Here is a 14,722-nt window from a genome sequence, read left to right as displayed (position 1 = left end):
GCTCAGTGAAATTCAAGCACGTTTAGGCAGAAAATGAACAGTTAGCTAATGCTGCTCGAAATAATCTAAATTTCCAAAATAGTGTTTCCAATTCTACCCTTGATATCAATAGTGAATATTTCCCAATCTAGAGGACGAGGTTAGAATAAAAGACACTACTTATTTAGATAAGGTTCAATCATCTTTGTACTATTATGATGATGAGGATAGTAGTAATGAAGAATCTGAAATATGTAGGCATAGTGATCAGGAATCTATTAATCCAATTGAGCTTTATAATGATATTTTTTCTAGTTCAAATCCAAATAATTTTTATGATTATTCACCTATTCAAAAGGACGAGGATTTGATTAGGGATACCACCGTTTTAGACGATGTTTTTTCCTTTTGATTACGAAGCCGATAGTGGTTTAGAGGAACGGGTTTATTCCGAAAATGCTGTTTTAGAGTCTAGCGACTTAGAAACAATAGTTTAGATGAAGAAGATATACCCGTAGAGATGAGTAAAGATGCACTACCTGATAATAACTTAGAAGAATCTCTTGAATATTTTAAGGACTCTGAAGATACGGAAATTCAAGAAATAATTAGAGGTCTATCTAGAGACACTGAAAACTCTAAGTTTGGGGGTGATTATCACTTCCTAGTGCCTTACCTTTAACTCTCAGAAAGTCCCCACACTTAGGACTTGATTTGTGCCTCGACCATTTTACAAGATTACCTTCATACTCGTTTTCCCGAGCCTAATGATGTCCATGAAGGAGTTCAGTTATTAGAAACCCATCCTCTGGTTGATGTGGTTTCCCAGGCTATGATACCCAGATTGACTTTGTTTTCCCACCAAATAGTTTTCTTCCAACTGTGGGAACGTTTCAAATGAGTCGAATATTAAGTTCTGAGACTAAGCCTAAGTACTTTAGGTTAATGGAATCGACACATTTTCCTAAGAATGACCACTACTCTCACTGTGGTCAACTATGTAAGTCATATCTGATTGACTTAGAGGATCCGCATTATTTAGGTTATTACTTCTGATTCTAAGTTCGTATTTGAGTTTTTACAGACTCTAGACCTAGTGATTCGGATCCCATCTAGAAGAAACGCAGCCAATGAAAATTTTATTTAGACCCTTTCATAGAACCTGAACCTGAACCGCAATTAGCGATAGTTTTCAGGAAACTAGTAAGGGCATGCTATTCTTGTCCATTTTCTTGGTTCACTGCAGTTTCCTTTGGTCAGCTCTATTTGGTTTTGAAGACCCACAGTTATTTCGACTGTTACTTTATGGTTCGAGTTGACTAATCCTTTCCTAAGTCTGGCTGAAGACTTTAAACTTAGCACTTCTTGGGAGGTAACCCAATATTCTTGCGACACGGTAATATCCTTCCTTATCTCTTTTGCTTCAAGTGGTAACAGTTTCTCCTTGTTCATGCTTTTAGTTTCATCTTTAGAACATTGAGGACAATGTTAGATTTAAGTTTGGGGGTATGGGAGAAACTTTTTAGTTGCAATAAATAAACTCCAGAGCCTAGAATTTATGCGTATTTAGGATAGCACTAACCAATCTAAGTGGATGGAAACATTTTTGTTTTAGGAGTTGAGGAACTAATCTGACTAGATGGAAACATCTATAGAGTCTATTCATAAAAGCACAGAGCTCAGGTGTTAGAAATAACATGATAGTTTCGCCATATCTTGTCGAGTCCTTTTCACTTTCTATTTTTAGTTTTCTTTTGTTTCAAGTGATTTGGTGGGGCACACGATTCAAGTTGTTACCTTTGCTAGGGTGAAATAGAGTGACTGAGTTACCTTTTCCAAAAAAAAAAAAGAAAAAAGACCGGACCAGTTAGACCAATCGGAATAAGTATTAACACTTGGATAGCAATATGCGTGTGTTCTCCCTGTTTCCGTCGCCTAAGCAAGCGTGGAATGCAGGACCCGTGGGAACTATCGTGTAATCTGCTGACAAGAAGCATGCGCTTGGATCCAAAAGATCTATTCATGTCGTTAAGTTAAAAAAAAAAATGGTTATTGTTATGTGTAGTCAACTGCTGGTTCCCTTGTATTTGCCAGTTTGTTGATCTAGATTTAAGTTATTGACCACTGGTTCCCTTGTATATGCCAGTGTGTTAATATTAGTCAGACCGGTATCTCAGTCATTTAGGTTAGGTTCACCTTGGCAGAGGCCTTCAGACAGATATGGGAAACACCGTTCACTTTTCAACCATCTACATTTTTCTTTTTCCATCTTCTTAATCTTTTCATGTGATTAGTCTGACTCCGAGTATGATGTCCATCGTGAAACTATCTTAGTAGAGCTCTGTCACTTATATGAATTTTAGTATGCTTGAGTGCAAACTCGTGTACAGCAATTGGAATTTCGCATCAGGGTTCTTCCTCTTAGAGTCAATAATTGTATGCCAACCAAGGAGGTTCTTTAGTGCTTTCCAAGGTTCTGCGTAGATAGCTAGGGTCTGGTGTATTGGTTTTTGTGGGTACACCTCTGATAAACCCACCCGAGATTAACTCGGTCACTTTTCAAGAATAAATTTTGCTCGAGGACTAGCAAATAATAAGTTTGGGGGTATTTGATAGACACATTTTTGTGTCTAATTTGATCTCAATACTATATATTGTTGGCACTCGATTTTGTACTAATTTTGTTATTTTATGTATTTGTAGGTATTTTTTGGAAATAAATATTTTTGGAAAATTCGGCTCGAAAAGTTGATTTTGGCACCCGGAGGACAAGTGTTATTCGGACTCTCGCTTTTGGATAAGGGGTAACCTAATTACTAAGGGGCACCCCCAGGTCACCCCCAAGGCAGCTGCTATTCGCACCCCATTTCTGGTTAGGGGGAGGACACCCTTTCTTCACGATTCAAAAAATGGCGGGAAAATCTTATGCCATGCACACTTCACTGGCAGTTTAGGGTTCGATCTTGTGTGGGCTTTGATCGAGATTCAATCGCTGGAAATGATTGGGATGGACCTAATATAGCCTAACATGCTTGGTACAATGAATTGGATTGAAAAACTTGGGCCAGAAATTCGAGTTTGGAAGTAAACAGGGGACCGAGATATTTTTAATTACGGAAGCTGTGTGAAGACTGGGAGAAGATATTTGGGAATATATTCTCTCATGATATTATACGAACAATTTAAGACAATCCAGAGACAAATAGGAGAGAGTTCAGAGCCGAAACGAGGAAGATACCATTGATTGTTGCTGCTGCTGCTGCTGCGAGGAGGAAGAACGTGAATAACAGACTCTCCAAGGCCGTCGTTTATCAACAGTGACATCGACTGTCACTTGTGGGTCGTAGTTCTTCAACGACAACAGCACTTCAGCTTTGTCGTTGATTCTGGACGCCTTCTGTGGGTCGCAAAATTCTGTTTTACATCATTTGCTTGTCTTTCTCTTCATTGTAAAACACTTTTGAGCATCAATGAAATATTTTGAGAGGTTTTCCAACATGATGAGCAGCTAAATTCTTGGTGATTGAGGAAATGGAGGATCTATTCACTCATGTTTGATTGGTAAATTCTTTTTATAAATTCTTAATTATTTATTTTATTTAATTCACTTGGATCAATAAAAAAAGAGATAAAAATGGTTTTCTTAATTAGTTGTGAATCAGTTTGATGTTTTATGCTTATAATTAATTCTTTGATAAATCATGCTTAAGGATTATAATTTAATATTTGGACACCTTATAGATTAAGAAGTGATTTAATGGAAAAAGAGCTAGATAATAATTATGAAATATTTTTGTAACCAATCAACTTGAAGTAATAGTGAATCCGGAGCCTTAGTCCATTTTAAATCTTGACATCACTCTTTGAAAATTAATTTGCTTTATTTTTATTAAAAAAAAAAAGTTACCTTCACAAGTTTGAACGATACCCCTTATCATCATTACTACAACCACCAAAAATCTTTTATCATTTTGGCGCCGCCGACGCGGATTTGTGCTTAGGTAGAGTTTTTAGGTTTATTTTATTTTTATTTTTTTTATTATTTGTTCCTTTTTACTTTGTCTTTTTGTCTTTGATTTACAGGTTCGAAGTGGAGCACTAAGGACTTGGAGAGGAAAAAGCTTAAAGCGAAAAGCGTAAAGAGAAGAAAAAAAAAGGACAATTTTAGGATTTAATTTTTAATTTTTAATTTTTTTTTTAGAGTGTGTGAGGAAAACTATAATTTTTTTTTTTATTATTTATTTTGGACTTTGGATTTTAAACAATTGGACTTAATTTTTTTTAACCCTATGGAAGGGTATTATTATTAAAAAAAAAAAAAAAAATTTATAAACTGTGTGCAGGGAAGGACGACGATTACTATATCGTCTCGGCCCCTCGGGTTCGCACACGGCATAGGATTCGTGGCCCGAGTCGACGACAACGGTTCATCGCCCGTCTGGTACGGGAGGTAAGTCCAATCGAAACACCCGCGAATCTCCTGCTAGCGGGTTACTGTCTGCCTTAAGGTGATAATTGTTTGAGGACGAACCGGACTGTCTTTATTTTCCTAGTAAAGGGCAAGGCCTGGCCAATACAAGATAAGGGTTCGGATTTCATCACCGCTCCCTTCTTGCCCGCCTTAGGAAAACGAAACCTAACGCGAACCTAAGCTTAAAACTTGGAATAGAACGAGACCGATAGGGTAACGAGCTTAATAGGAAACTCGTTCGAAAAATATTGGTTGCTCTTTAAGCACACTCCAAAGTTCATGATGGTTTTCTGTGAGTTGAATGCGTGACTGCGCCGCCTTGTGATAGCCGTGAGGCCTTGGGTATCAAAGCTCTACTAAGCTTCCCTCGCCTCTATTCAACTTACTTTGACTCAGATTGATTCCAGAGGGGTTTGCTCAAATTGCAAAGAATTCCCTTTCGAAAGATAGAAGCTGGTCTAGAAACAATCTAAGTGGAGCCATCATGCTTTTTGTTTGCTAGAAATCTTTAGGTTTGTTTTGGTGGAGTCGAGTCGGCCTTGTTTGTGATTGTGTAGAATTCCCTTGCAATTAAGAATGTCGAACTGGTATGATAGAAGCCAATACAATGAGTATCGACCTGAATTTGAATATGGACATCATCAGTTTTATGACCATGGTGGGAATAGTAGTTGGGAACGCCAACCTTTTCAAGTTTATGGTTCATACCATAGTGAGCCCAATTACTATCCACACACGAATTGGTCTTACGAGCAAGAAAATCAGGAATATTATAGTACTAGTCATGCGTTTTTGGAAAATTACTTAAAAACTAGTCCTGATTATGACATTTCTAAACCTGTTCAATCTCTAGGAGAAACCTACCAACAAATTCGAAGGGAGTATGAATGTGCAGTTAGTTCAAGAGAAGAGAGTACACAACGGTCTAAGATATTCAATGAGACTTGTGAATGTATAAGTGTTACGCTCAGTGAAATTCAAGCACGTTTAGAGGCAGAAAATGAACAGTTAGCTAATGCTGCTCGAAATAATCTAAATTTCCAAAATAGTGTTTCCAATTCTACCCTTGATATCAATAGTGAATATTTTCCCAATCTAGAGGACGAGGTTAGAATAAAAGACACTACTTATTTAGATAAGGTTCAATCATCTTTGTACTATTATGATGATGAGGATAGTAGTAATGAAGAATCTGAAATATGTAGGCATAGTGATCAGGAATCTATTAATCCAATTGAGCTTTATAATGATTATATTTTTTCTAGTTCAAATCCAAATAATTTTTATGATTATTCACCTATTCAAAAGGACGAGGATTTGATTAGGGATACCACCGTTTTAGACGATGTAGTTTTTCCTTTTGATTACGAAGCCGATAGTGGTTTAGAGGAACGGGTTTATTCCGAAAATGCTGTTTTAAAGTCTAGCGACTTAGAAACAATAGTTTTAGATGAAGAAGATATACCCGTAGAGATGAGTAAATATGCACTACCTGATAATAACTTAGAAGAATCTCTTGAATATTTTAAGGACTCTGAAGATACGGAAATTCAAGAAATAATTAGAGGTCTATTTAGAGACACTGAAAACTCTAAGTTTGGGGGTGATTATCACTTCCGTAGTGCCTTACCTTTAACTCTCAGAAATTCCCCACACTTAGGACTTGATATTTGTGCCTCGACCATTTTACAAGATTACCTTCATACTCGTTTTCCCGAGCCTAATGATGTCCATGAAGGAGTTCAGTTATTAGAAACCCATCCTCTGGTAGATGTGGTTTTCCCAGGCTATGATACCCAGATTGACTTTGTTTTCCCACCAAATAGTTTTCTTCCAACTGTGGGAACGTTTCAAATGAGTCGAATATTAAGTTCTGAGACTAAGCCTAAGTACTTTAGGTTAATGGAATCGACACATTTTCCTAAGAATGACCACTACTCTCACTGTGGTCAACTATGTAAGTCATATCTAATTGACTTAGAGGATCCGCAATTATTTAGGTTATTACTTCATGATTCTAAGTTCGTATTTGAGTTTTTACAGACTCTAAGACCTAGTGATTCGGATCCCATCTATGAAGAAACGCAGCCAATGAAAATATTCTATTTAGACCCTTTCATAGAACCTGAACCTGAACCGCAATTAGCGATAGTTTTCAGGAAACTAGGTAAGGGCATGCTATTCTTGTCCATTTTCTTGGTTCACTGCAGTTTCCTTTGGTCAACTCTATTTGGTTTTGAAGACCCACAGTTATTTCGACTGTTACTTTATGGTTCGAGTTGACTAATCCTTTCCTAAGTTTGGCTGAAGACTTTAAACTTAGCACTTCTTGGGAGGTAACCCAATATTCTTGCGACACGGTAATATCCTTCCTTATCTCTTTTGCTTCAAGTGGTAACAGTTTCTCCTTGTTCATGCTTTTAGTTTCATCTTTAGAACATTGAGGACAATGTTAGATTTAAGTTTGGGGGTATGGGAGAAACTTTTTAGTTGCAATAAATAAACTCCAGATCCTATAAATTTATGCCTATTAAGGATAGCACTAACCAATCTAAGTGGATGGAAACATTTTTGTTTTAGGAGTTGAGGAATCAATCTGACTAGATGGAAACATCTATAGAGTCTATTCATAAAAGCACAGAGCTCAGGTGTTAGAAATAATATGATAGTTTCGCCATATCTCGTCGAGTCCTTTTCACTTTCTATTTTTTCTTTTATTTCAAGTGATTTGGTGGGGCACACGATTCAAGTTGTTACCTTTGCTAGGGTGAAATAGAGTGACTGAGTTACCTTTTCCAAAAAAAAAAAAAAAAAATTTAGACCGGACCAGTTAGACCAATCGGAATAAGTATTAACACTTGGATAGCAATATGCGTGTGTTCTCCCTGTTTCCGTCGCCTAAGCAAGCGTGGAATGCAGGACCCGTGGGAACTATCGTGTAATCTGCTGACAAGAAGCATGCGCTTGGATCAAAAAGATATATTCATGCCGTTAAGTTAAAAAAAAATGGTTATTGTTATGTGTAGTCAACTGCTGGTTCCCTTGTATTTGCCAGTTTGTTGATCTAGATTTAAGTTATTGACCACTGGTTCCCTTGTATATGCCAGTGTGTTAATATTAGTCAGACCGTTATCTCAGTCATTTAGGTTAGGTTCATCTTGGCAGAGGCCTTCAGACAGATATGGGAAACACCGTTCACTTTTCAACCATCTACATTTTTCTTTTTCCATCTTCTTAATCTTTTCATGTTATTAGTCTGACTCCGAGTATGATGTCCATCGTGAAACTATCTTACTAGAGCTCTGTCACTTATATGAATTTTAGTATGCTTGAGTGCAAACTCGTGTACAGCAATTGGAATTTCGCATCAGGGTTCTTCCTCTTAAAGTCAATAATTGTATGCCAACCAAGGAGGTTCTTTAGTGCTTTCCAAGGTTCTGCGTAGATAGCTAGGGTCTGGAGTATTGGTTTTTGTGGGTACACCTCTGATAAACCCACCCGAGATTAACTCGGTCACTTTCAAGAATAAATTTTGCTCGAGGACTAGCAAATAATAAGTTTGGGGGTATTTGATAGACACATTTTTGTGTCTAATTTGATCTCAATACTATATATTGTTGGCACTCGATTTTGTACTAATTTTGTTATTTTATGTATTTGTAGGTATTTTTTGGAAATAAATATTTTTGGAAAATTCGGCTCGAAAAGTTGATTTTGGCACCCGGAGGACAAGTGTTATTCGGACTCTCGCTTTTGGATAAGGGGTAACCTAATTACTAAGGGGCACCCCCAGGTCACCCCCAAGGCAGCTGCTATTCGCACCCCATTTCTGGTTAGGGGGAGGACACCCTTTCTTCACGATTCAAAAAATGGCGGGAAAATCTTATGCCATGCACACTTCACTGGCAGTTTAGGGTTCGATCTTGTGTGGGCTTTGATCGAGATTCAATCGCTGGAAATGATTGGGATGGACCTAATATAGCCTAACATGCTTGGTACAATGAATTGGATTGAAAAACTTGGGCCAGAAATCCGAGTTTGGAAGTAAACAGGGGACCGAGATATTTTTAATTACGGAAGCTGTGTGAAGACTGGGAGAAGATATTTGGGAATATATTCTCTCATGATATTATACGAACAATTTAAGACAATCCAGAGACAAATAGGAGAGAGTTCAGAGCCGAAACGAGGAAGATACCATTGATTGTTGCTGCTGCTGCTGCTGCGAGGAGGAAGAACGTGAATAACAGACTCTCCAAGGCCGTCGTTTATCAACAGTGACATCGACTGTCACTTGTGGGTCGTAGTTCTTCAACGACAACAGCACTTCAGCTTTGTCGTTGATTCTGGACGCCTTCTGTGGGTCGCAAAATTCTGTTTTACATCATTTGCTTGTCTTTCTCTTCATTGTAAAACACTTTTGAGCATCAATGAAATATTTTGAGAGGTTTTCCAACATGATGAGCAGCTAAATTCTTGGTGATTGAGGCAATGGAGGATCTATTCACTCATGTTTGATTGGTAAATTCTTTTTATAAATTCTTAATTATTTATTTTATTTAATTCACTTGGATCAATAAAAAAAGAGATAAAAATGGTTTTCTTAATTAGTTGTGAATCAGTTTGATGTTTTATGCTTAGAATTAATTCTTTGATAAATCATGCTTAAGGATTACAATTTAATATTTGGACACCTTATAGATTAAGAAGTGATTTAATGGAAAAAGAGCTAGATAATAATTATGAAATATTTTTGTAACCAATCAACTTGAAGTAATAGTGAATCCGGAGCCTTAGTCCATTTTAAATCTTGACATCACTCTTTGAAAATTAATTTGCTTTATTTTTATTAAAAAAAAAAAAGTTACCTTCACAAGTTCGAAAAGAACCCCTTTTACCACTACAACTACAATCACTATTTGAAATACATCAAAGAGCGACCTTACTTTTACAAGAAAAGAAGGATTTTATTGGACACCAAAAATCATAAAGAAATGATTTTCAATATCCAAAAAACTCAATTAAACTAATCACAAGAGACCCCATGATTAATTTAATCAGAATACACAACCAAAATAACCACAAACGAATCTATGATTAATCTAGTTGGAAATGCTCGACATAAGACAACTTACGGAGCTACGACTAAGTTCACCATAAAAGAATGATTAACTCAATCGTCTTATGCTCAACACAAGAAAAACTTATGGAGCATTGCAGTATACATATAAAATATGGATCAGGGAATGATCAATACTGCGGCATATACAAGGATTCATTCTATTTTCCATCACTATTTGCACAATGACATTCAATAGACATAATCCTTGCGAACAAAAGATTTTAACCTATCTTCCATCAATAATTGACATAATAGGCTTAACTTTTGTTTGTCAAAAGTTCATTCCTTCTTTTATCAACACATGCATATCGACATATAAAGGAGATAACTTTCGACATCATATGAGACAATAATAGTTCACGGACGCAAACACACATATCCCATATCATATTGCAATATATAAAACCATAAAGATTAATACTGCAAAAATCATTTTCCAAACCAATTTTTAGAATTTAAACAAATAAACCTAAAAAATAAAGATGAAAAAACAATGGACATAGCTATGTGTACTCACAATAATGGCTATTCCAAACTCTAGTTATTTTTCCTAAAACATAAGAGAAAAAATCTCATAAGAAGACTTTCTAGACATAAAGTAAAACATCTACTTTAAAACCAATCACAAGTTAAATCAAAGTTCACGTTCGGAAGCTTCGCAGGTTTCGAGGCTTTTGAGCTTGTGATTCATATTATCAACTGAGTATTTAGAGAAGATATCCTTGTTGAGAAGTTCTTTAGCATGTGAATTTATGAGACCGAGGTCAGTAGTAACCTTTTTCACCTCAGTTCTGATGACATCAAGATCCTTCATTGTATCAACAAGTTGTAGTTTTGCTTCCTCAAAATACTTAAGAAAGTCATGAACTACTTCAGTTGAAACCATATACAAATTCTCAACATCTTGGTGTGAGTAGGCATAGTAGCACGAAGCATTAGGTGTGCCTTCTTCTACAAGAGTTCTTTTCTTCCTCCCTTTCGATTCAACACCAAAACCTTTTTCAATAAATCCTTTTGCAAAGTCACCATAGCTAGATGAAGAAGAAGACATTCTTAATAACCCAGAGAATAACCTAGAGTATGCGTACGTGATGCGTAACTCAATAGGTCGGGCATTTAAAGGGTTTCTTAGGGAAGGAATTGTTAAGGTTTCCTTAATTGACTCGTGCCAGTTACATGGGAACTTGTACGAGAAAAATCTCAACCCAAGACAAGAAGTCGTGCGTACACAACCTTATTGAAGGCTCTTGCAATCAAAATGACCGGAGAAGCAACTTTTTAGAGTACAAGAGTAGCACCTTGTTTAACCAATCAAACAAATAGAAATTTTGATCATAACAAACAAATACTTGTACAAGGATTTTTACAGGATACACATGCTAAAGTCGATAAGAAGTCAGCATGGGAATCCGAAAAACACCTTGACAACAAGTATACCTGAACATATCTCTCAACCAGGATTTTTGTGTGAGAGATTTCAACCTTGTGATTAATTGGCACAAGTATGAGCTTTCAGCTCATCAAATGTAAATTGTTTGTGGTTAAACCCCTTTCTGTTGTACTTTGGAAGAAGACTGTTATGATGTGAAAAATTATCATAGAATTTACTATCATCATAATATGACACATACTGAGGATTTTTACCTGAAGAGTATTGTCTCAGTGGAGAACACAATTTGTTGATCCTTATATCCCTCAATAATCAATCTTAGGTTGTCATCCATCTGCTCATATATGCATTCTGAATGATTCACATCATGATTAATATTATCTCCATTTCTGATAGGAGAGACAACATGATTTCTTCTTGTATGATAAACATTAACAGGTCTATTATTCTTTTGTGCATTTGAGGAACTCATCTAACTGACCTTCTTGGTAGGAACCACAAGGTGGGTACTAAAACCAACTGTTTACACATACGAATGTCAGTTACACCTTTAAAAATTAAATCTAAGGTGTGTTGAAGTTGAACCAACGATTTGTTCTTAAACTTCGATTTTCCTTTTTGCACAGTATGCCCTTTTGATTTATAAAAAAGGCACACATTCTGATCACGGAGTGATTAAAGATTTCAGACCTAACATTATCCTTTGGAGAATTTTTTCTTTCAACTGATGTGTGAATCCCCTGCACATTAGTTTGAGTGGGAAGAGAATCTGAAGTTACTTCTAAAACTGGAGCTCTTTCAGTTTGGGTAAAAGTAGATGGCATAGCAGACTTTTCTGAACATCCTTGAATTGAGAGTTTATTCAGAAGATGTTCAATATCTAAAGAATCCTTTTTAAGTTTTTCCTCAAGTAAGATACGAGTTGATCGCACTTCAGGATTTTCTTTAGAAGGAGCCTTTTCACCTGATCCACAGTCTTTTACTATACCAACAAGAACATTGACATGTTTTCTTAATTTTTTGAATCTTTCAGCTTGAATTCTAACAAAGTTTAGAATTAGTTTACTCTCTCTAGCTATTTCCTCTTGAACAAAGTCATATTCATTAAAGAAACACATGTCAGTGTTAGTCTGTTTCGTTTGAACACTAGGTCCGTATATAAGAGAGATTGAGGGATCCTTCTATTTGATAGATTTATTAGAAACATAACTTTTATTTCTAGTGACGCGTTCATCAGAGATAGTACTCTTGTCCATAGAGTCAGATCGCTACAAACACAGACTTTTGAGGTCTTGAACGTGTTTGCCTGCTCTGATACCAATTGAAAATGCGGGGGTCTAACAACGTCACCCAATATTTCGATTAACAATCTATATGAACTAACTCCAATATACTTTCTAGAGAATCAACTACACAGTTAGACTCAATCAATAGAAAAGTATATCAAAGAGTTCTTATATCTCTATCTCTTGATTTAAATCTTACTCAAGCAATCTGCGAGTCTCGATTAAATACAAGAGAGATAAACTTGGACGATACCAAAGAACAATGTCCAAGGATCAATCAATTTCCAATCGACAACCAAAGGTTGGATTTCACTGTAAAACGCACAACCTGTGATATTTTAATTATATAAAGAATAGAAATAACACAGACACCATAAGTTTTGTTAACGAGGAAACCGCAAATGCATAAAAATCCCGGGACCTAGTCCAGATTGAACACCACACTGTATTAAACCTCTACAGACACTATCCTACTACAAACTAACACTAGTGGAAAGTGAGTGTTTTGTAACCCACATCAGAGACCCTCGTTGACCGTAGTTGGACCGTTGACCAAACATAGCGGTCTCTGATATAATAAAAAAATGAAAAGATCTGGGAGCTTAGTAAACAGTCTCTGAATAGAAAACTTTATTTAACATCTTATCCTCATAGAACCACCGATTCGGCGACCTCTGATCATAGTCTGCGGATTGAAACTAAAATTGATCTAACGGTTGAAATTAATATATCCCATATCTCTATTAAAACCTATCCATGTCCATTATTTTATCTTCTCAACTCACACCACATAACCCATCTCCTCTCTCTGCGCTCCCTCCGACCTTCACCGCACCACTTTCATCATTATTCACCACCACAGACAACAGAATCTTCATCCACCACTTTCATCACCACAACACCACTTTCATCTTCATCTTCTCCAATGATTTAATTTGTTTCCTCAAAATCAACGAAACCCATAAGAACCCTAAAATACAATCTCCACTGATTTAATTCGTTTCCTCAAAATCAACGAAACCCACAAGAACCCTAAAATACAAATCTGTATCGTTTTTCACTTAACAAATTGAAAGTTACTGTAGAAATCAAAGCTTCATCCTAATCCATATCTCAAAATCAAAACCCATGTGTCAGAAGAAATCAAGAGGAAACTCTGTAACACTAGATCTAGTTATTTTACTCCTGAGGGTAATATCAATCTTGTTCTCGTTTCATAAATTGACGAACTTTTAGTATTGTAAATGATTTAATTTCTTTTGATGTTCTATCGTTTTTGCAGCTAGGTGTTTCTTTTTTCTATTTTTCCTTACAAGAGAACTAATCCAGGGGTAGAAGATCTCTTCTCCTAGTGTAAGAATCAAAACCCCTAACTCTAATTCTGAATATAAGTTTAATTTTATTTCGATCTTTAACCCTAGCTAACAATTCCTTTATTTTTTTGGTTGAGTAATTTTAGAACTTCGCAAAAGAAGGATTTAACCTCATCATAGAATGGTATAAATTTCATGATTCCATATTGGTATTACTGGTTAGATGATTGCTTATGATTTGATCTAATATTTGATGGATGTCCTGTTTTTTTTTTTTTGGTTACAGGGTATCCTAAACCAGCAGAATAGATAATCCAAAGCCATATTCAAGGCTCATAATTGTCATCATGTTATAATGACACCCTCAGAAAATCAAGGTTTGTGTGTTTTGATCCGATTTCTCTTTGTCAATAGATTTCTGTTATTCAATTTTATGAAACTGTGGAAGTGTATGTTGGATAGCTCAATTATTTCAGGTTCGTAAATGCCAACTTCAAGCATTAACCCTTGTTGATATTGGATTAAGTTAGCTACTGGTTGGAGGCCATGTGCATTTTAGGAGGAAATAAATGCTTTTTATTTTTCTCTTTTTGGCATGAGGTAAGAGCATGGACCTAACGCCACTGGTAAGAAATTTATCTAGGTCATATTAGGTTATATTGTGTAGTTCTGTTTAACATACCGCTTTCTCTATGAGTGTATTCGTAGTTTGTTACACATTAATTAATACTGGATCTTCCAATGTTTATGTATAGTGACTCTAACTCTCTACTGATTCTCGATGCAGGCACGGTGGGGGCATGAGTACATCTAAAGCCGATCTAGAGAGTGACAGTACTGTGGTGTGTAGCTTTCTAGGTACGTATACTTTATTTCTTTCATAGCGATGAACTCAGCAATTTTCAGTGGTATTCTGATCCTTGGGTCAGGTTTCTTGTTTTGTAATTGATGAATCTCCAAATTACAAGTGTTTATAGTTACACCTACTGCATACATTACTCTTATTTGTATATTACCTTGAGTTGATGTAGTCTCCTTGGACAAGTTCCGCGACAATGTCTTATGAGATATGTTCATATTGTTGTTTTGAGTTTCCTTTCCAGGGATATGATATTTATGAAATTAAAGGATTGTATCTTTGGATTCCCTGAGTTTAACATT

The 14,722-nt window shown here is 36.1% G+C and overlaps 1 long non-coding RNA gene across 1 annotated transcript; it reads left to right on the top strand.

Annotated features, from left to right (window-relative positions):
- The first annotated feature begins 13,306 nt into the window (after positions 1–13,306).
- LOC113317441 lies at positions 13,307–14,378 on the top strand. Its single transcript, XR_003343538.1, has 5 exons — positions 13,307–13,601; positions 13,708–13,745; positions 13,848–13,938; positions 14,038–14,161; positions 14,349–14,378. It is a non-coding gene; the product is annotated as an uncharacterized LOC113317441 (long non-coding RNA).
- Positions 14,379–14,722: the final 344 nt, after the last annotated feature.

This window comes from Papaver somniferum, chromosome 10 (genome assembly GCF_003573695.1).
Source record: "Papaver somniferum cultivar HN1 chromosome 10, ASM357369v1, whole genome shotgun sequence".
Lineage (NCBI taxonomy): Eukaryota > Viridiplantae > Streptophyta > Magnoliopsida > Ranunculales > Papaveraceae > Papaver > Papaver somniferum.
The sequence above is the reverse complement of the archived record's forward strand: the minus strand, read 5'-3'. Positions and strand labels throughout refer to the sequence as shown.